Genomic DNA, 24,474 nt, shown 5'->3' on the forward strand with positions numbered 1-24,474 from the left:
GAAGGGGAGGTAGAAAGATTGCTGAGTGCCTTAACCATCGAGCCCAACTTTCTAGACGAAATAAGAGAATCAACCTGGGGATGTGAAGCTTGAGCGAGTCAAAGCAAAGCTTAAGGAGGGAAAAGCAGAAGGGTTTGCGATCCATGAGGATGGAAGCATAAGATATAAGGGTAGGTGTGTGTGACCACAAAAATGTGAAGAATTGAAACAAAAGATAATGGTGAGGGTCATAACACGACTTATTCCGTCCACCCAGGGGAGATAAGTTATATAAGGACCTCAAGAAGATGTTTTGGTGGCCTGGGATGAAAAGAGCAGTAGCTGAATTTGTTTCAAATGTCTAACGTGCCAGAAAGTCAAAAGTGAACACAAGAGACCTCAAGGAAAGATTCAACCTTTAGACATTCCGACATGGAAATGGGACTCGATATCCATGGATTTCGTTGTAGCCTTACCTAGGAGTCGGGGAGGCAATAATACCATATGGGTGATAGTGGATAGACTAACCAAAACAGCAAGGTTCATACCTATGAAAGATACGTGGAGTATGGAAGCCTTAGCCAAGGCTTATGTGAAAAATGTCATTCGATTGCATGGAGTACCCACGAGTATAGTATCAGATAGAGATTCGCGATTCCTTTCGAATTTCTGGAAAAAGGTTCAGGAAGCTTTTGGTAGTGAGCTATTTGATGAGTACACTTTCACCCAGCTACAGAGGTCAAACCGAAAGAACTATTCAGACCTTAGAGGACATGTTGCGAGCATGTGCCTTAGAATACCAAGGATCATGGGAAGACCATTTGGACCTCATAGAATTCTCATACAACAACAGCTACCATGCTAGTATTAAGATGGCACCATTTGAAGCACTATATGGGAGAAAGTGTCGTAGCCCTTTTGTTGGAACGACATTAGTGAGACTGTGGTGTTAGGACCTGAGATGATTCAGGAGACATGGATCAGGTCGATTCATTCAAGAAAAGATTAAGGCTGCACAGGACAGGCAAAAATCCTATGCGGATCAGAAGCGAAGGGATGAGAATTACGAAGTCGGGGAAAAAGTATTGCTTAAGGTGTCTCCAATGAAAGGAGTGATGCGATTCGGGAAAAAGGGGAAGCTAAGCCCTAAATTCATAGGACCATATGAGTATTCTGGCGAGAGTAGGCAAAGTCGCTTATCGCCTAGATTTGCCCAATAACTTAGAAAGGGTCCATAATGTGTTTCACGTATCCCAACTCCGGAGATACGTACCGGATGAGTCACATGTACTTGAACCGGAAAATGTCGAAATAGACGAAACCTTATCCTATGAGGAGAAACCTGTCCATACTAGACCGCAAAGTGCGTAGTACGAGGAATAAGGACATCAGAATTGTCAAAGTGTTGTGGAGAAATCAAAATACTGAAGAAGCCACCTGGGAAGCCGAAGATGCAATGCGTCTGAAGTACCCTGAGCTTTTTCAAGAGGTACGTGAGTTACGGGGACGTAACTTTTCTTTTAAGGGGGAAGAATGCGATAGAATTTCGCGCTTTCACCCTAAAGTATGTTAATTACGATAGTTATTTGTATTATTGCTGATCTGTTGTGCGAACGTTAGAAAACGCTTATGAAATTTTGGGACTTAGAAGTGCAAAAGATCGTCGTTAAGACTGGCTACCTCCAAGTTTCGGGACGAAACTTCTTTTAAGGGGGAAAGCCTGTAATACTCCGTATTTTTGGAATTAATTCGTAAAATTAAGAAATATAAAGAAGTTAATAAAAAGGATTTATATTATTTACAGAATAATAAGAATATAATAATATTAATACGAGTCGGTTGTGTTAATTTCGGATTTTAAAGGTTAAACCGAGTTCACCCGATCTAGGGTTACCACTTTTGGAAGGGTATAAAAAGGGAAAGTAAGAGGAGAAATTTCAGAAAACCCTAAGTTTTCCTTTCTCCTTCTCAGCCGTCACCTCCTTCTTCCCTCTCAATTTCTCTCTCCTCTCTCGCTGCTCTCCTCTCCTCTCCTCTCTCGCTGCTCTCCTCTTCTCTCTCGGATCTCTTGTCTCTCCCTCGTCGTTAGTCTCTTCTTCGTCCCCTCGCTGGGTCCTTCGCGGATCCTCGTCGAGGCTGCTGGGCTTGCGGAGACGAGCGCACGAGCGAAGGTTGTGCGTCGGTTAAGAGAGCGAGCGAGCTGCGACGTGAAGTGAGCGAGCGGGTTTGTGCGAAGGGAGTTCGTAGATCGAGCGAGGCTGTGTGTGTGTGCGGTGTTCGAGACGAGCGACGAAGCTCAAGGGCTGTGCGAAGAGTGCAGCGTGTGTGTGCGAGCCTTCGGCGAGGCTCGAGGAGTGCTGTGCGAAGCCTCTTGTTGGAATGTGGTGCGAGGGCTGCGAGTGGCGAAGCTGATCCGAGTGCTGAGCGCGCGACGAGGGTGCGCGAGGGTGCTGCTGTGCGTTTGTGTTCGAGGGTGGTTGTTGCGCCGTTGCCGGAAATCGGTCGCCGGAATTTGATTTCCGGCGAGCTTAACGGTATAAGACGTTTTATATATTATATTATTATACATTAAATTAAGTTTAATTATAATTTATGTTTTCATAATTATGTTAAATTATAATAAATTATTTAATAATTCAAGTTAATGAGTTCATGTTATTATTTCTGACTATAATTGCGAATAGAACTTTTGGACATAATACTGGATTGGACCTAAGAGTTTTGGACATAAGATTTTGGACATAAAACGTGGTTGGACTTAATTTAATTGGTTTAGTAAAGATAGTGGACTAATGACACTAACTAAAATGAGTATGTTCACTAGCTTTGACTCCTTAAAAGACGTTAAACACTCTATAAGAGAAAAGTAACGAAAATTCATAAACAAGGGGTTTAGTTATCGCTTACTTCGAATTATTAAATCGTATAGTCTTAGTTACGTAGTAGTTGTTAATATTACCAACGACGTAGCACTAAAGCTTTTATTTAACGGTTTAGGTCCCAATTTCATACGCGGAACGTTCGATTAAGACAGCGAAAATTCTCCGTTACAAGGTACGTACGCGTACCAGTTTAATCCCAAATATTAGTATCATGATTAGGTTGCAATCTATGTTATTGGAACCTAGAAGCATGATAGGGAATGTTTGATTGATTGAGATTGTCTGGTTAGACATTTGTAATTGAAATTGATATGTTGCATGGGAATGCGTAATTCTATCGTAGTATTTCAAAGAGCATTTTTAATCTATCCATAGTGTAACAAGGTTGTTACAAGAGATATGATTTGAGCATAAGAGGACAGGTAAATGATTCCATGTATCCATAGTGTAACAAGGTTGTTACAAGAGATACGATTTGAGCATTTTAATGAAGAGAACAGGTAATTGATTCTATGTATCCATAGTGTAACAAGAGTGTTACAAGAGATACGATATGTGGTTATGAAATGAATGGTTAATATTAAAATGAATTATGGCAATATCTTGTAGCTGGACTCCCTACAAGTGATGAACAATGGGGGAGTGTGGGACTTGTCCTACGCTCCTACGCAGGCCTACTGTGACGATAGTAGTGTCCTTATATTTTTGACACTCAAGTAGGCGGAAGGTTCCGTTCGATCTTGGGGGTATGCATACTAAGGTGATGGGTGTGAGACGGCTCGAAACCGTATTTGCATTTCATCTAACAGACCTAGTGTCTGTTAAGGATTCAGTAGCCCGTATGATTCTAGTAAGATGACGGTGCCCGTTCGATGCCAATTAAAGATTAAAGATTAAAGGTTAAAGGATGTAACATAGTGTAGCATCATGCTTAAGATTGTTCATGTGTGCATCATTTATGTTTACATGTATTCAATGGTTCATTACGTACTCAGCATGACTGATTGTGTGTTATTATGTGTTTGATGAACTACGATGAACCATTGATGCTACAATGGGGAGCAGACTAGGTGTGCTGGTGCTGCTGCATAATCTCGAGCATACGGGGACTAGGCTTGGGTATTTACATTTAAAGCATTTTGAAATAAGTATTATTGGTTTTTCTAAGACTTATATATGGTTTGTGGTTTGAATGAAAGGGGTCATTGATGATTCCCGAGTTGTATTTATATTTTAATTCCGCTGCATTTTATTTTTCAAGTTAATGTTTTAAGTTAGCGTTAACCCTTATTATGCCTTGCGTTTCATCGCGGCGGTAACGCCCCCGAGGTCGACGCGACGCAGCAGTGGTAGGCGCGCGTGGATTTCGGGGGTGTTACAACTTATATGCTAAAAGGGATGATTATTGTGCTCTTAGGAGCCATTTTGTACTAACTTTCTCCATCTAGTTGTGGTTTGCTGTTTTGTGTCGAATTACAGGTTTTAAGGAACTATTCCCTACTTTCTATTTGTTATATGACCGCTATACTGGATTGGAGAGGTTTGATGCTAAGTCCCGAGGTCCCGAGACACTTTCTAGGACCCTTGAGCAAAAGAAGAGCTGAAGATTTAACACTTGGAGCCAAGAAATGAGGAAAAGAAGCCAGACCCGATTGCATCGGGCGCCCAAGAGACACAAATAACTTTTTTTGCGGGCACGGTCGGGCGTTCAAGCCTTGTCGTAATTTGTTGTTAACACCCTATCGAGTGGTTTGGCTCGACCTCATCGGGCGCCCATGGAAAGATCTGTTGCGCCCCTGCTGAATTCATAGGCTTCCCGATGACATCAGGCGGGTCGGCCCGATTGCATCGGACGCTTGTGTTTTTATGCTGCTTCCAGTGCTTTGGAGCCTGATTGGGTCGGGCGTAGTTGGCCCGACCGGACGACGACCTGCCACGCACTTTAATTTTTTAATGAATTTCGAGCTGGTTTTTAAGACCCCTATTGGTTTTAAGACTTGTATAAATAGCAAAATTAGAATTTCTATTATGGATCTTAATTTTAACATTAGTTTTCATATTTTTTTTCCAGAGAGTGATTTAAGAACCCTAAGATCAAACCTTTGGCTTATTCACAAGTTCAATACAATTCTTCAATTTGGTAATCTTTCTTTATTACTTACTCTATTGTTGATTAAATTACTTTCTTAGTTATTTAAAATGTTTCAAAGTATGAGTTTTTATATTGATTTAAGTATTGTTTTCATAATTATGAGTGAGTAGTTTTTCTTTCTAGAATTTCGATGTGGGAACAAGTATAATGTAGTATATTTCGGTGCTGCCGTGCAGCAGGTACAAGTTTAATTATAATATGTAATATTATAATATTATTTAATGTAATTAAAAATAAAAACGACGGATAAATGGTAGTTGTACAAAGAAACTACTGCTACCAGGGAATTTAAGAACAACGACCGCTTTAACTTTTAGCGACGGGTTAAAGCCGTCACTCAAATAACGTCTGCTATGAACTATCATTGATTTAACGACAGTTAAGAACCGTTGTTAACTTAGCGACGACTTTAAACCGTCGGCGTTTCACAATCAACGACGGCTTCTTGAAGCAGTCAGTGAGTGGGTGAAGAACGATCGTTGACTATTCACCGACAGCTCGACCGTCATTGATTGCTTAAATACTGACCATATCTGCAACGTCCGACTATCAACGACGGCTGGTCATCATTGATCATTTCACCGACGGTTTGTTTCTCATTAGCGACGGCTTTTAACCGTCGTTGATGACGTATTTTCTTGTAGTGTGGGGATCTATGTATGCAATGAGGATTGATAGATTAGTCTAATTGCCTTGTATTTCAATTGTTTCATGTGGTTGAATCGTTCATGCTAGATTTATAAGTTACGCCTGATTTATAATTCTAATATCGCAATACTGTATATGCTTCGAGAGGAGAGATACTGTATAGGCTTTCCATTGTTAGACAAAGTGACCCTTGACCATGCAAGATCGGTTAGGTGATCTTTTAGGTGGTTGTTATTCTTCCCTGATTTTCCGAATTGTATGCATAGTGATCCATAATCCTAGTACTTTATTGTTTGATTTATTTTATGCCTTCGTGTTTAATTCCGTTATTTGCTTAGTTTAGTAAAACAACCATCTTCATCTGATTTTGTTAGTATAATATTAGAGTTCAGATATAACAATATAACTTTCTCTCTGTGGATTCGATCCCGACTTCCCTGACTACTAGTTAGTGGACCTTAGGTTATTTTTGATTAGGTGATACGACTTTAGCCTGTCAAATTTTGGCGTTGTTGCCGGGGGAGACGGTTTATTTTTATTTTGTCTGAATTATAGTATTACACAAACCTCTACTTTGAAGAACACCTATGGAACATCTCACGTTTGTTTGAGTGTTTTGGTGTATGAGCAGGAAATTAAAATCCCCAAATCTCATTCCATTTGACCCGGAGATTGAAAAGACTGCTCGTATACTCAGAAAGAAAACTAAGCAAGCATAGTTGTCTGCAGAGACACCCTCCCAAAAGACACCTTCTCCACTCTTCACCACAACAAGAATTCCCCGTCTCACCTATTACTCTCAAAATGGGTGAGAATGCCCACTGGGGTATGGATGCCCAATATAGCTGCTACGAATTTTGAGATCAAGTCTCATGTTCTGAATATGGTTCAGAATAATCAGTTTGCTGGGTTACCATCTGTGGTATTCGATTTTTGACTGTCTTGATTAACGGTCTGAACCCCACAAAAGTTTCTCATTGGACTTTGAGTTTTACAAAAATTGGAAGTCACCACCCTATTAACATCTGAATAGGGACAAATTTATTTAATAATCGTTTTAAAATCAATTTCAAGAAAAATCATCTAAAACGATGATGACTTCATATGGATAAGGCTTTTTTGAAATTTGGTCTTTCATACCATGAGATAGGGTTCGAGGTTTAGGTTAAGAGGTGCGAAAGTCTGGAACTCGTCTCCTCCTCCGTTCTAAAGAATGGGCTCTTACTAAATGCATTATTTTCCATTTCAAAGTAATCATGGCTATTAAAAAGAAAGAAAATCACATAATTTGCACATATACACATTAACCTTGATTTTAGGAACAATATATCATTTGTACATGGTAGGTTTGAGCACTGAAGTTGCACTACGTACCAATCATTGCGGGATTGGAATCCACTCATGGATCAAAACCGTCGTAGTTCGAGCATATGTCTCACCCTAAATGGCCAATTCCACTGGGGAAGAAGAGAGGGGAATAAATTATGAATAACTCACTTATACAATTAAACAAATCTATTTAAAATGAGGTATCACTTGAATTAGTGATTGAAATCAAATTAAGATAATCACCTTAATTAGTGATCAAATATGAAGGATTAAAATAATCACCTTAATTAGTGATTAATAAGGAAGGAAATAAGTAATCACCCTAATTAGTATTATTCAAGGAAAGATAATCACCTTGATTAGTGATTAACAACGAAGGTTAGGAAATAATCACCCTAATTGATGATTATTGAGGTTTAAGATAATCACTCTAATTAGTGATTAAATATAATGAAAGGTTAAGCTAATCACCCTAATTGGTGGTTAACCAAGTTTTAAGATAATCATCCTAATTAGTGATTAAATGAGGAAAATAATCGTCCTAATTAACAATTATTAGGGTTTGAAATAATCACTCTAATTAGTGATTAAATGAGAAGAATAATCGTCTTAATTAACGATTATTAGGGTTTAAGATAATCACTCTAATTACTGATTAAATGAGAAGAATAATCGTCTTAATTAACGATTATTACGGTTTAAGATAATCACTCTAATTAGTGATTAAATGAAAAGAATAATCGTACTAATTGACGATTATTAGGGTTTAAAGATAATTACTCTAATTAGTGACTAAATGAAAAGAATAATCGTCCTAATTGACGATTATTAGGGTTTAAAGTAATCACTCCAATTAGTGATTAAAAGAAGTTTGTGTCAACCGCTCTAATTAGCGATTAATCGGGGATTGAAATAACCACCTTAATAGTGATCAAGTTATGATTTTCAAGCGGTCTTAGAAGGTTTGTTCTTAATTTAAAGCTTTCGAGAAATAATCTTAATTGAAAATTATTAAGGCATTTGGAAAAAAATTGATCAGTTTGAGATTGAATGTGGAAATATGTGTTTGACTAATTAGAATTTAGCCATTTAAAGCGAGACACGTGAAACAACCTAAAATCAATTTGGAGATCACAATTACCAATCTAATTATGTCAAATTATATGATTAATCCATTTGAATATGGAGAACACATTTTTAAAAATTTAAGATGGATCATCATACACTTTAACTTAGTTAGATTTGCAATTTTTCCTCTTAATTGAGATTAGGTCATTTGATTTATATACTATGATATATTGGCCCAACATGCAATATTTGTAACATTTGTTGCTCATTTTATTAAAAAGAGTTGTGGAATTATTTATGAAAATTATGCATAAACATCTCCATATTTTTTTTATTAATTGAGTGATGCAATAACTATTTACAAAGAAACTATTATTACAACAATATGTACAAAAACTATGATCTACACAAATCTTCAATCTTGATCTTCACCATGATGCTCCTTGATCTTCACCTCCTTGATCTTCACCTCCTTGAATGGGCTTTGGAATTCATGTTTGTTTATATACTTGGGAAAATCAAAGATTAGTTAACCTCTTTGATTTTGATTTTTTACGACAATTTTTATTGATTTTTATTTACATGATAAAATGAGTCATTTTAGGATAAACTTAAGGAATTCATAATTTTTTTATTCACATATTCGTATGAAAAGAATACATTTTTTATGAAAGTTGAGTTAATCACTTTATTTCATTTTCCAGATTGCCTTTTTGTTCTTGTACTGACTTACAAAAACCATAACTTTGTGTACAAAGTGTTAAAATGAACATATGATAAATATTTGGATAGATCAGTGAGTTCTTTATGTTGTATCAAAATTTCACATTTTTTAGTGACTTCTTGAATTATAGTGAATTTTATACTCAAACTGGTCAAAACAGGACCTTTATTCAACTTGTTCTTTGAGATCCAACTTATTGAACTTATTTTGAAGATAAATTTGGTCTGAACATTCTAGAGACTTTGAGGAACTAAACTGAAAATTTTCACTTTAATTGGACACTTTTAAGAACATTTTTATTTATTTTCTTAACTAAAGAGAAAATCGGTTTTCTGGAATTTAGTGATTTACATGAATATTTTTGTAAGAATGATGTAATATTGTATAAAATTCATATGAACGTTATTTTTATGTTTTTGAAAAGCTACTGATGGTTTCTTCAAACTTGATATTTTTAGCTTTATCTAAATGATTTTAGTTTTAACTTTATTGACAGAACAAGCTTAGGTGGTATTGAACAAAATAAGTTTTTCACAACAAAATTGTATTATTTTTAATTATTTACAATTTTTTTTTTTAGAAATTCCAAAGCTCAGTTGCCGGAAACATCTTGCAATTAATAGGAAAACAATTAAATCCTACAAACTATTTTTGTTATACAGACGAAAAATGGAATGAAGTATGAAATTAAAACTGATTATAGTTACAACATCACATTTTCATTGTTTATGCACAACTATCTTGAATTTTTTTATGAAATCATTTGTTGTGATGAATAACAACTTGATAAGGAAAATCTCATAATCACATTGTTTCTTAAGAGTCACCCTATTAGAGATGACTATTCTAGGGGGGGTGATTTAAGGTTGCGAACCTACACTACAAGAAAATTTGCATATAAAGGCAACACCTTGAGGCAACCAATTTTTTGTAGCCTCTAAAAGTGTTTTTTAGCATTAGTCAATTTTGGTTGACTCTAAAAGTTATTTTTTAGCATCAATAAATTTTAGATTGCTCCTAAAAGCTCTTTTTAGCATCAATGAAATAATGGTTGCCTCTAAATCTATTTTTTTAGCAGCACAAAAATTTATGTTGCCTCTAAAAGTAGTTATTAGCATCAATGAAATAATGATTGCCTCTAAAACTTTTCTTTTAGCATTAGGAAAATTTATGTTGCCCCAAAAGTAGCTTTAGCATTAATGAAATAATAGTTGTCTCTAATTTTTTTTTTCACACATCAGTGAAATTTAGGTTGCCTCTAAACCATCTTTTTAGCAATAGTAAAATCTAGTTGCCCCTAAAAGTAACTTTTAGTATTCATGAAATTCATATCGCCCCTAAATGTTTTCTTTAACATCTATTGAATTATGATTCCCTCTAAATGCTCTTTTAAGCATTATTGAAATTGACGCGGTCCTTAAAAGCTCATCCATTATTACAAAATCACCTTTGAGAGTAGCCTCCATATTCTCTTTAGTGTCGCCTAAGAGGATATTATGTAACTACCGACTCTAAAACTATTTGGAGTTTTAGAGTCGCCCTTTTGAGGCGACACATATGTTATTATGCAAGTGACCCAGTATCTAAGAGGCGACACGAAAAATATATTTGAAATTCGAACCAATTAACTTAGCTAACTGATCTGATTTTTAACTATAGTTGGATCAGTTAAGTATAAATTTGGAAAAAGAAAACTCTGGCCAAACTAATTAATTGATTCGATTTTCTTGGTGTAACCAGATTAGTTAGTAATATTCGGAAAAAAAAGATGTCATTTTCAACCAGCAAGACAGCTTTACAATTCATCTAAAAGCTTTCATTCATTCTTATTTTCTCCTTCAAGGTATTCTATGTATACAAAGTGTACCAAAATCATCATTACTATACATTAACTATGACTAAAACACACCCTGTAAGTTAGGGGAACAAATTAAAATTAACTTGAATGTGATGTTGTTGAGCGTGTTAAGCAACAGATTGCTGATTATTCCGTTGTGGGGCATGCAACCATTCTTAAGCAGGAGCAAACAGCCTTGTTAGAAGATGGGGGTGCAAGTGCAACGGAGGGTGTAGACTATACTTTCACAGCACCTAATATCAGGAAAAAAAACATATATATGTATTATCAGTTTAATATGAAAAAAAAACTACACTCTAAAATCTATAATTCCAAAAAGATAACACTCACTAACAAAATACAAGTAAAAGGTAGCTAGGAAAGTGCACATACTAAAGGAATCATATGAAATCACAGCGAGAGAAAAAGATAAGCGAATAGTATTGTAGTTTGGATTGCAAAAGAGGGTCATTTCTATCAAGAGCTAAAATAGTATGAATGCTTTTGTAATTAGGAAATAAAAATCTAATTTTGTATGATAAGCTAGAGATATATTTCAAGATTAGAACCTCTTAGCAACATATATATGAACACTAAAAAATTAAAAATGTGACTTTATTGTCGTCTTAAGTAGAAAATCCTAATTAATTTTCTAAAATTTGAAATGCGACTTTAATGTCGTCTTAGCTAGAAAATTTCAATTAATTTTCTAAATTTTTCAAATGCGATTTCATCATCGTCTTAAGTAGAAAATCCCAATTAATTTTCTAAAAGTCTTAAATACGACTTTATCATCGTCTTAGGTAGAAAATCCCAATTAATTTTCTTTTAAAAATGCGACTTTATTGTCGTCTTAAGTAGAAAATCCCAATTACTTTTCTAAAATTTGAAACACGACTTTAATGTCGACTTAGGTAGAAAATCCCAATTAATTTTCTAAATTTTGAAAATGCGATTTCATCATCGTCTTTTTTTTAGTCTTTTGAATTTGTCTTTTGTTAATGTGAGAAATTTCGGCAATCAATAGGTCGATTCAAGTGTTTTACAGTTTTTTCATGGTCTTGATGACAAACAAGTTGTCAAGTCACCATTAATTACTTTTTATGACTCCATGTGTTATCATGTCACCTCGAATTATGCATTGTCAAGTCATGTCACCTTAGAGTGACGCATTGTCAGGTCACGTCACTTAAAAGGGTTGACCAAAGGTTATTATTTTCAATGGTGGACCAAACCTCTTATGGCAAAATTTTATCCATTATTTCCGAAATTACGGGAGATTGTGCCTCTTTTTGAAGAGGTCGAAGGTTTGCTAGGCTTACCATCTAATGGTCCAGTTAGCACACCTAGATCTCCTACCAGGATCTCGGGAGATTTATCAACGATTTTACATCTTCCCGAAAGTCTTCATGAAAACTATCAACAATATGGTGAGGTATTTCTTGTCAACTTATTATTGACTTTTCAATTTGGCACTTGGCAATTTTCTAACAATGGCAACTATAGGATTGCTAGAGAAAATGCTTGCACTCTTATGATTTTGGGAAGTACCCTCACTATGGTCTTTAAATACATGCCATGTTCGATGATTTTGGGAAGAACCAGCTATATGCCAAATTCTCTAAGTGTGAGTTTCGTTTGGAGAAAGTAGCATTTTTGGGTCATTTTGTATCTAAGGAAGGAGTCTCAGTAGATCCTACTAAGATTCAAGTTGTGAGTGAGTGGCCAACTCCAAAGAGTGTGTCAGACATTAGGAGTTTCTTGGGTCTAGCTGGCTATTATAGGAGATTTGTGAGAGATTTCTCGAAGATAGCAAGACTTATGACCAATTTGATGAAAAAGGAGTCTAAGTTCGAGTGGAATGAAAAGTGTGAGGAAGCTTTCCAGATCTTGAAGGATCGTTTAACCTCTGCACCTGTTTTGACCCTGCCTGATGGAAATGAGGGGTTTGAGGTCAATAGTGATGCATCGAAAAATGGTCTGGGTTGTGTGTTACAACAGAATGGTAAGATAATAGCTTATGCGTCGCGTCAACTGAAACCTTACGAGGCTAATTACCCTACCCATGATCGAGAGCTAGCTGCCATAGTGTTTGCACTGAAAATTTGGAGACATTATCTTTATGGAGCAACTTGTAAGATATTTACAGACCATAAGAGCTTGAAGTACAATTCACCCAAAAAGACTTGAATATGAGGCAGAGAAGATGGTTGGAGTTGATTAAGGATTATGATCTAGACATCCAGTATCATGAGGGGAAAGCCAATGTGGTGGCTGACGCCTTGAGTAGGAAATCGAGTCATAGTTGAGTACTTTGATAGTCCCTGAGGAGTTGTGTCGAGATATGCAAAGGTTGAGCTAAAATTTTAAATCCTGGGGAAAGTGAGGCTAGACTTAGTAACTCTTTCTTTGGGAGTGTCAGTTTTCGACGAGATTATTGAGGGTCAAGTGGGATGAGCACCTAGACAAGATAAGGAGAAAATGAAGCAAGGAAAGGAAGTAGACTTCAAGATTCATGATGATGGGAGTCTAAGGTTTAAAGGGAGGTGGTGTGTACCACAGAAGTGCAATGACCTTAAGAGACGTCTTATGGACGAGGGGCATAATACTCCATATTCTGTGCACCCTGGGGGTGACAAGTTGTATAAAGACCTTAAGGTGATCTATTGGTGGCCAAACATGAAGCGAGAAGGTAGCTGAATATGTGTCTAAGTGCCTAACCTGTCAGAAGGTGAAGATAGACCATAAGAGACCATGGGAAAGTTCAATCGTTAGAGGTCCTGGATGGAAGTGGGATTCTATTTCTATGGACTTTGTGACTGCCTTACCCAAGACGAGAGTGGAAATGATACCATTTGGGTTATTGTGGATAGACTGACCAAGTCCATCGTGTTCATACCTATTAAGGAGACATGGAAAAAGAAGCAACTCGCTAAGACCTATATCAAGCATGTAGTGAGATTGCATGGAGTTCCGAATGACATTATTTCTGACCGTGACTCTAGATTTCTATCAATTTTGGAAAAAGGTCCAATTAAACCTTGGGACAACATTGAAAATGAGTACGCCTTTCACCCTGCGACCGATGGTCAGACTGAGAGGACTAATCAGACTATGGAGGATATGTTGAGAGCTTGTGCATATGATTTTCAAGGAAGTTGGGAGGACCAATTAGATTTGATTGAGTTTTCTTACAACAATAGTTACCATGCGAGTAAAAGATGGCACCATTTGAGGCATTATATGGACGGAAATGTAGAAGTCCCATTTGCTGGAATGACTTTAGTGAAAATATAGTCTTGGGGACTGAATTTATTGAGGAGACTGTCAAGAATGTAGATATTCAGGCTCGAATTCAAGCTGCGCAAGATAGGCAGAAAAGTTATGCAGATTTAAAACGACGCGAAGATGAGTTTGCTGTAGGTGATAAAGTATTCTTGAAAGTATCACCCACTAAAGGCGTTATGAGATTTGGGAAAAAGGGCAAGCTAAGTGCTAAATATGTAGGCCCATATGAGATTTTGGAGCGCATTGGGAAAGTAGCTTATAGATTGGCTTGCCAATGGAGTTTGAAAAGATGCATGATGTATTCCATATCTCCCAACTTAAGCGCTATATCCCTGATGAGCGTCATGTGTTAGAGCCTGAAAGAGTTCAGATAGATAGTAGCCTCACATATGAGGAAAGACCTGTCAAGATTCTCGACAGGAAAGTGCGTAGTACGCGCAACAAGGATGTTCATATTGTCAAAGTTCTTTGGTCTAACCACGAGTCAGAAGAGGCAACGTGGGAAGCCGAAGAGATATGAAGAAAAAGTATCCAGACCTATTCCTTGAGGTGAGTTACGAGGGCGTAACTCGTTTTCTTTAAGGGGGTAGAATGCGATAAATTTCGCGCTTTTGTCTATTTTTATGAGATTTTCATGCATATGTATGCCTATGTTGGGCAATTTGCACATGTTAGTGCAAAAGAAGTAGAGTCTCCGCATAAGAAAAGTGTTCATAAGTAACACAAGTGTTTTAAAAATGGGAAAGTGCACAAGAGGCACTACCTTTCTTCAAAAGTTTTCGAAATGATGAGTGCAATTTTTGAAAGTACGAGGTTTTGTGTTAAGTTTCGGGACGAAACTTATTTTAAGGGGGTAGACTGTAATCCCCCACAATTTTAAAGAATTTTCATAAATATATTAAAGTATTTATGTAGTTATATTTAAATCCAAATGAGTTTGGAAAATGATTTGACTTTTAAAAAGGGTTGACTATTTTAAAAGTCAACTAAATATTTTTCATAGCTTAATAAAATTGAAATATTTTAATTAAGCATGTTTTAATAAGAGTTTTAATATTAAAAGTATTTAAAAGAAGTTTAATGGAATCGAAAGCCCAAAAGTGATAAAAAGGGAAAGAGTCATTTGATGACTAAAGTCTTAATAGCCCATCTTATTAGTCATAAGTTTCATTATTAAAATCTCTTTTCCTAAGCCCAAAAGAAAGCCTTTATATAAATATCCTAAAAACCCAAATTTATCACCTACACATTATTTTTCTCCTTCTCACGTCACTTCTCTCTCCTCTACTCGACTTTTTCTCTCTCCTCTCGTGCGCCAGTTTCTCTTCTCTCTCAAAATTGTTTCTTCTTTTCAAGTAACGTTTCTTGTTCAACAAGAAACGTCACAAATCTTTTCAAGAACCGAAATTGCTGCCGCGGTCCCTGCTGTGCTGCTGCTGTCCGCGCCTCCTTCCCTCATTGTTGTTGTTGTTTCTTTCTTCCTTCCTAAGATTCCATTAAAAGACTAGTTTTTATGTTATTTTATTATTATTATCATGTTGTAATTAAATTACTGTTTTATATGTAAATAATTTCGGCTATCATGATTATTATTATAATAAATTTCAGATTTATTATGTTGAGTTTATTTTAGTTTTAATCATGAAATAGAGTTTTTAGTTTTTCAAAAACTAAATATATATTATAAATATGAGATTTATTTAGTACGTAATTTTAAATACGTTTTATATGTTTTAGGATGGTTATTAAATTTTATAAGTGCTGTAATTTCAGAAAAGTGGTATTTATGGAGTTTTTAAGGATTTTTAATTGCTAGAATAGTAATGCTATACTAGGAATTAAAAATAACGTAAGTATGGTTTTTAAAAACGATTTTTAAAAGTGTTTTATGGGGTTTTAATCGTTTTAAAGCTGCTGGAATTTTTAGTTCAGTTATTAATTTTCATTACTTTTTTTCTAGGCGGAGATTACGTTGTAGGAGACTTTTAACGACTTAAAAGTGGCCTACAGGCTAGTGTATACAAGGTACGTACATTATATCTCGTGCTATGTGATTTAGAAGCATGTCCTAAGAGTATTTTAATATTAGTATCATGTATAGGAACTGATTTGTTCATATATGTGAGCTGGAATTTATTTTACATGTTATTGCCTGTGTGCACATGTGATCTAGAAGTGATTATGTTATCAGATTATAAATGTTTGTATGGAATGATTGATGCAAGCATGTAAGTTAGTTTATTTATTAATTCGTGTAGTGAATTAATATAAGTTAAAGTGAATCATGTATTACATGTATTCTTTGAGATTATTTATTATCTTATAGGATGTGGACCTTATTTGGTAAGTTACAAGTTATACCTATATAAAGGTAAAGTTTATTGTTGGCTAGGTTCAACAAAAGTTAGTAAAGTAAAAAAGGAAAAAATTAAAGGAGTCTTGGTTGATAAGTTTGTGATCACTTGTAATCCGAAGAAAAAGAAATTCTTTATGACTGTTTGGTTATTAATTATGTTTACTTGCTTGTGTGTCAACACAAGTATAAGATGTAATTAATGTAAAGTGCAACGAGAATAAGTTATAGACTTTAGACTGTGCACGTCTAGAGTTGGACACTAAGGGTTGGAATGCAGGGTGAGCGTGCCATGGTTCTCTAGGAATGGATTGATCACCACCTCCCTCTTCAGTTCAAAGGTTCCTCGATATCGCAGGTCATTTTGGAATATGTGGTAGCTCCCGTATTTCATATTTTAGATAAGTCAACTCGTCCAATAACTATTCCATTTAAAGGAAGAAATAATGTTTAGAGTCTAGTTCAGTAAAAGTTGTCTGCAAGTTATTATATGCTTATATTATTATTTATCCCTGCATGTTATTTTTGTAGTATCATGTTGTTGAACCCTAGTTTTGATGATGACAAAAGAACAAAGATGCAAACTAAGTAGTGAACTAATGAGTTATTTAAGTGTATGATTTTTAAGGTATCATTAAAAGGAACAAAGAGAAAACTAAGTCAAGGAAGAAGTCAAGAGAGGATTTCAAAGACTAAGTAAAGATGTTTCTAGAAGTTGATACTGGAGCAGCATTGGATCAAGAAGAATAAAAGTAAGGCGTTTTATTTTCTAGTTCCATTGTAAAAGGAACAAGTAATGTTGGTAAGGAACATTGGCAGTTTTATTTGAAAATGATAGTTTGTTCCTTTCTAAGGAACAGACGAATTGGCACTAAACAAATCTGTTAAAAGGAACTTAAATATTAAAAGGAATTGGACTTATGCTTAAAATAGTATAACAGTTCAATTATGGAAGTTGAGTAAGTCATGCCTAAAAATAGGTAACCATTTTCTATCTAAGAGAAAATCAGTTTTTATGAAAAATCTTTTTAAGGAAAAGATTTTGTTTTTCGAAAAAGGTAAGATAAATATTATTCGATTTTTAAAGATTTTTATTTTAAAAGATAATATTTTCTTAAAGATTTAATTTCAGTTTTAATATTAAATCTGTTTTAAATTAAACTAATTTTCGAATAAAGCTCAAGTAACTCCTTAATAGGAGCATGTAACAACAACATGTCCACGTCCAAAACAGATCATGGGATCATGGGTGTGTTAAGGAACGTGTTCCTTAGGGAAGGAACATCATGGGAAATGGTATTAACATGAACAGTTCTAATTCCCGTTCTACTTATTGTTACATAAATATTGAAGTCTAAATAAGTTCCAAAGTGTGTCTGACTAAGTAATTAAGTGAGTTTAACTAATTAAGTGTCAGTGCCTTCATTCTCTCATAATAGCCATTTGTTCTTTGCTTCTTACTCTAATTCCACTAAGCTTATTTGATCAATTGTATTTTGGTTTTTGGGGTAAGGGAACTTTGAGTGAAGTTCTGTAAAGAAGCTTTGAGTAAGCTTGTAAGAGTGAGAAAACTTCGAGTGAAGTTGAGAGGAACTGTTGTTAAGGGAACAGTGGCTCAGGAACTTGAGTTTAGGAACTCAAGGTGTGGCTCGAGATTAGAATTAGGTTGTAACAAAGTTGTTTGGCCTAATTAGTGAAAAGTTGAGTTTAAAATCCCTAGTGGTCGAGGTTGTTTCTTTTTTGGGCCAAGAAGTTTTTCCTCGTAAAAATCCTTGTGTTCTCTGCTTGTTTATTTGTTTAAGTTTAATTTCGCAAAAAGTTACGTTTATTTCTACACTACAATTCACCCCCCTCTTGTAGTGTTCCTAGGGAAATAACAATTGGTATCAGAGCTAGAACTCACGAAGATAGGAAACCCTATTGAGAAAAAGATCCAAGGAACAATGAATACCACCGAGAAACTTGAGAAGGTTATCACTCAAAGGCCTCCTATGTTCAATGGGAAGTACTACAACTATGGAAGAACCGCATGGAGATATTCATCAAAGCTGAAAACTATCAGGTATGGAGAGTCATTGAAGTTGGTGATTTCGAAGTCACAACTACAAATGACAAAAATGAGGTAACTCTAAAACCCTCTCTGATTATGACAAATCTGATTTTGAAAAAATGGAAGTAAATGCCATGGCTATTAAACTGTTGCATTGTGGACTTGGACCCCATGAACATAATAGGATCATGGGATGCAAATCCGCAAAGCAAATATGGGATTTACTAGAAGTAACCCATGAAGGAACTAATGAAGTTAAAAGATCAAAATTGATTTACTTATGAATCAATATGAACTGTTCTGCATGAAATCTAAAAAGCATTCGAGACATGTTTACTCGTTTTACTAACATTATTAATGAGTTAGCTTCTCTTGGAAAGTTTATTTCATCTAAGGACAGATGGATGGCTAAAGTTACTGCTCTACAAGAAACAAAATACTTCACTAAGTTCAACTTAGAACAGCTGGCAGGGTCACTTATGACTCATGAGCTTCACCTTGATACTGAATATGGTGAAAGCTCCAAATCAAAATCAATTGCTCTCAAAGCAGATGATGAAGATGATTCGGACTCAGAAGAAGAAGAAGCAGCCCTCATGGTTCGAAAATTTCGAAAGATGAAGAATGGAAACTTCAAACATAAAACTAAGAAATTTTCAAACAAAGCTGCTTGTCATAAATGTGGTGTAAGATCACTTCATCAAGGAATGTCCTCTTTGGGAAAATGACAAAACCAAAGAAAGGAACAAGGAACGCTTTGCTGAAAGGAACAAAGAATCAAAGCACCTTTCTCTAAGGCAAAGGTCGCAAAGCTATGATAGCTGCTTGGGGAGATTCAGAGACGGAAGAAGAAGAGGAACAACAACTGAAGAAACAGCAAACCTTTGCCTCATGGCAAAACTGAGAAAAAGAAGATGAAGAAAAAGTTGAGGTAAGTCAACATGGTCTTGAGTCAGACTTAGATGTAAAACTAGGCTGAAATATATGATCTTCTTTATGATGCAATTCTTGAATGTAGAGATGAACGTGAACAGAACTGAACAAGCCTTAAAGGTTCAAGGAACACATAGAATGGCTTAAGAAAATGAGAACAGATGTTGAAACTAGATTCTTTGATTTTTGATAAAAACTTAAAAATCAAAGAATTATATGAAAGTTTGAAAAATGAAAATTATCTAATTAATTTAGAGATTTCACACTTGAAGGATTTGTCCCTGTTCTGAGTTCCTTTGATATAAGATCAACCCTTTGAAAGGATACAGATCTGAGATTGAAAATTAAATAAAGAGAAAAATTTTTAAAGGAACAGATCTGTAATCTTAAAAAGGAACTGGTTGTCGCAAGGAACAGAGGCAAAACATGAAGTTCCTAAGTGGATTGAGAAACCACAGACCAAAAGGAAAGAAGGTCTTGGTTTTGAAAACTACAAGAAAAGGAACAAGACAAAAAATATGTTGATCTACCTAGTGATAATTTTGTATGTATGTGGAAGGTAGGTCATTACATAAATCAATGTCAACTAAAATCTGAGATGATTGGGAAAAATGTGACAATAAGTAAGAAAAATGGGTTGTCAAAACAAATCCTAGTCAAGAACAGGAACCCACGAAAGATGGGGTTCCTACAACTAACAATAGTTGATTTTTGCAGGTTGGAGTGAGGGGGAACAACACATGGTATCTCGATAGTGGTTGTTCCAAGCACATGACAGGAGACAAAACAAGTTTCTCTCACTCACAACCTATGAAGGTGGAAGTGTAACATTTGGTGATAATAAGAAAGGTAACATAGTTGCATGGGTAAGGTTGGTAAGTCACCATACACTCCATTGAAAATGTATTTTTAGTTGAAGGTCTAAAACATAATCTATTAAGCATTTCTCAATTCTGTGACAAGGAAATACTGTAAAATTTGATAAAGAAAAATGCTTGATCATCAACATTAAAACTAAGAAGGTTATCTTGGAAGGAACAAGGAAAGGGAACACATACATTGTGGATCTAGACCTTGTTCCTCAAATCAATTTAACTTGTCTTAGTGTTATTGAAGATGATTCACTTCTTGGCACAAGCGTCTAGGACATGCTAGCTTTTCATTACTTGAGAAACTTAGATCAAAAGATCTTGTTTTAGGATTACCATCCATAAAATTTCATATTGATCAAGTTTGTGATGCATGTGCACGAGGTAAGCAAGTAAGATCCTCTTTCAAATCTAAAACGATTGTAAGTACCACTAAACCATTAGAATTAATTCATATGGACTTATGTGGACCATGAGAATTCAAAGCAGAAGTGGAAAGAGGTATGTACTTGTATTGTAGATGACTACTCTAGGTATACTTGGGTTATTTTCTCTCTAGTAAAGATGAAATTATGATGAGTTCCTTGTCTTTGCTAAAAGAGTTCAAAACTTAAGTGGTCATAAAATAATGCACATTAGATCAGATCATGGCAAAGGTTGAAAATTATAAATTTGATGACTTAAGCAGAGATAATGGCCTAGATCATAATTTTTCTGCCCCTAGAACACCACAACAAAATGGTGTTGTAGAAAGGAAAAATAGAACTTTGGAGGAAATGTCTAGAACCATGTTAATTGCTAGTGAACTTCCAAGGAACTTTTGGGCTGAAGCTGTTAATACTGCTTGTCACATAATTAATCGTGCCATGATGAGACCTATCATTAATAAAACTCCTTATGAACTTTATTTGGAAAGAAACCAATATCACTATTTTAGAACATTTGGTGCAAATGTTATGTGCATAATAATGGAAAAGATAATCTTGGAAAATTTGATGCAAGGAGTGATGAAGCAATTTTTAGGATACTCTCACATAGTAAAGCTTATAGAGTATATAACAAAAGAACTATGTGTGTTGAAGAAAGCATTCATAATCTTTGATGAATCTGACAAATAAATCCAAGCATACAGGTTGATGACTATGAGAATGGGTTGTACAACCAAGTGAGAAAAAGCAGATTCACAAGAAGAAGAAGAAGTGAAAGAGGAAAGGAACGAGGAATTGAATAATACATGAATGATGTTCCTGTTCCTCAAGGAGGAGAAGATGTCCTGTTCCTCAAATGAAGGAACTGAGTCCACCGAGGCTAACAGAGGAACAACTGACAGAGTTCCTCATCTACTCAAGGAACTCATGAGGAACAACATGTTCCTATAAGAGAGTTTCAACCAAAACCTTGGAGAACAACAAAGTCACATCCATGGAACTCATAATCAGCGACATATCCAAAGGTACGCAAACTAGATCTCAGTTAAGGAACTTTTGTGCATTTCATGCGTTCCTATCAATGATGGAACCAAGAAATCATGAAGAAGCCTTAACTGACTCTGATTGGATTACTGCAATGCAAGCTGAATTAAATGAGTTTGAAAGAAACAAGGTATGGCATCTAGTTCCTCATCTAAACAACAAAAATAATTGGCTTAAAATGGGTGTTTAGAAACAAACTAGATGAATATGGAACCATTGTAAGAAACAAAGCTAGACTTGTAGTAAAAGGTTATAATCAACAAGAAGGAATAGATTATGAAGAAACCTTTGCTCCTGTAGCTAGATTAGAAGCCATTAGAATTTTAATTGCATTTGCTGCTTACATGGGATTTAAATTATATCAAATGGATGTTAAGTGTGCATTTTTAAATGGCTATCTAAAGAAGATGTATATGTTGAACAACCCCCGGCTTTGAAAATAATAATCTCCCAAATCATGTCTAAAGCTTGATAAAGCTCTTTATGGGTTAAAACAAGCACCTAGATCATGGTATGAGAGATTATCAAAGTTCCTTTTAGAAAACAATTTAAAAGAGGAAAGGTTGATAAAACCTTGTTCCTAAAATCTAAAGGAACTGAATTTTCTTGTTCAAATATATGTTGATGACATCATATTCGGAGCTACTAATGAAACATTGTGCAAAGAATTCTCAATCTCATGAGCAATGAATTTGAAATGAGTATGATGGGTGAGTTAAATTTCTTTCTTGGACTACAAATCAAACAAACTGAAAAGGAATAATTGTTCACCAACAAAAAAATAAAGGAACTATTAAAGAAATATGGCCTCGAAAATTCAAAGATAAATCACACTCCTATGGGAACTTCAACTAGATTAGATGAAGACTCCATAGGAACAAGTGTTGATCAAACAAAATATGAGGAATGATTGGTTCACTTTTGTATCTAACTGCTAGTCGTCCAGACATAGCTTTCAGTGTTGGTTTGTGTGCTAGATTTCAAGCAAATCCAAAGGAGTCTCATCTCACTGCTGTGAAGAGAATTCTTAGATATCTTAAAGGAACAGATGATCTTGGACTCTACTATCCAAGAAGTGATACATTCGAACTAAAAGGATATGCAGATGCAGATTATGCTGGAGATCTTGTAAATAGGAAAAGCACCTCAGGTATGGCACAATTCCTTGTCATAGTTTATTTCTTGGAGTACCAAGAAACAAAACACAGTTGCTTTATCCACTGCTGAAGCAGAATATGTAGCAGCTGCTGCATGTTGCTCTCAAATGCTTTGGATAAAACAACAACTTAGTGACTATGGAATAAACTTTGAATGTGTTCCTATTTATTGTGAAATACAAGTGCTATAGTATTCTAAAGATCCAGTGCATCATTCAGAGTAAACATATACATATCAGACATCACTTTTTAAAGAAAATGTTGAAAAAGGTTTGATTAAACTTGAGTTTTGTCAAACTGAGAATCAGATTGCTGATATCTAACTAAGCCTTTCAAAGAGATAGATATGAAAAATTAAGGCTTGAGTTAGGTTAATAAAAATTAAGTGATTGTTCCTATTCATTCCCCCATGTTTGAATCAATTTGAGTGACTCTGTGTGTAAAAATAATTGTGTTTAATTGCCTAAGACCATTGCAAAAAGAATGTTAAAAATAAACATGGATTCAAAGAAATAAAACAACTCACAAATGTCACATAATACTCCCCTTACTGTTCCTAAGGTTAAGAAACATGCATGGTATGAAGAACATTGATATGTAGCATTAGTTGTTCAAAAATTCAAGTTCGCGGGTTTCAAATATTAAGCGGGATTCGTCAAATATATTATCACTCATTTTCTCTCCTCTCTCACGTCCCTCATTATTCCTTTGCTCCTTCTCTCTCATCCTCTCTTCACTCTCATCCTCTCTTCTCTCTCATCCTCTCTTCTCTCTCAAAAACCCATAAACATTTGCGACAAAAACCCTGAAATGATTTGCACTAAACATGCCGACGGAGTCCGATTGCCTATTGTGATACCTTTTCGGAAGTGGAACGGGCCAACGAGTCAAACACATCGCTATGCCGTGACGTTTAGGCTTTTTAAGCCATCCGAGTTCGTTTAAGCCTCCAAATAGGCATTTTAAGTTTTTCCGAATTTTTTTCCCCTTAAATTATGTATTAGGGTTTTGTTTCATGTATTTAAACATTATTAGGTTAATGTTTGGAGGTAGTTCTTGTATTTTCAGATCTATAATGTTCTTGTATACTTCTCTTTGTTTTGATTAATGTTCTTGTGTACTTCTCTTTGTTTTGATTAATGTTCATGTATACTTCTCTTTGTTTATTTTGATTAATGTTCTTGTATACTTCTCTTTGTATATAATTTCTTGTATTTTCATCTTTGTTTTGATTAATGTTTTTGTATACTTCTTGTATACTTCTATTTGTATATTAGTTTTTGTTCCTTTTTTTCATTTTCGTTTCATTCTTTTTTTGTTTTGGGTTTAGTATTTTCGTTTCGTTTCTCTTCTCTTCTGTTTAATTTCAGAAAATGTGAGATTATGAGTAAAAAAATGTCAAAAAAAAAATTTTTTTTAAAATTTTTTTTTGGTAGGAAGGGCTGCGCTAGTTAGGAAATAGCGCAGCCCTTCTAGCTCAGAAGGGCTGCGCTTTTTCCTAACTAGCGCAGCCCTTCTGAGCTAGAAGGGCTGCGCTTTTTCCTAACTAGCGCATCCCTTCTAGCTTAAGGGCTGCACTTTTCTAGCGCAACCCTACTTAAAAAGTGAAGGGCTGCTACTTAAAGGGCTGCTGTCAAAAAGCGCAGCCCTACAGGCCTTTTTCAGCACAGCCCTTCTTCATTTTTCCACTAGTGTAAGTCAAGGAAGAAGTCAAGAGCGGATTTCAAAGACTA

General features: G+C 35.3%; 1 long non-coding RNA gene across 1 annotated transcript; it reads left to right on the plus strand.

Moving 5' to 3' along the window:
- The first annotated feature begins 2,982 nt into the window (after window positions 1–2,982).
- On the plus strand, window positions 2,983–4,092 carry LOC130591972 (uncharacterized). Its single transcript, XR_008969958.1, has 2 exons — window positions 2,983–3,033; window positions 3,927–4,092. It is a non-coding gene; the product is annotated as an uncharacterized LOC130591972 (long non-coding RNA).
- The last annotated feature ends 20,382 nt before the right edge of the window (window positions 4,093–24,474 follow it).

The sequence above is a fragment of the Beta vulgaris genome, chromosome 6, assembly GCF_026745355.1.
Source record: "Beta vulgaris subsp. vulgaris cultivar EL10 chromosome 6, EL10.2, whole genome shotgun sequence".
Taxonomy (NCBI): Eukaryota; Viridiplantae; Streptophyta; class Magnoliopsida; order Caryophyllales; family Amaranthaceae; genus Beta; species Beta vulgaris.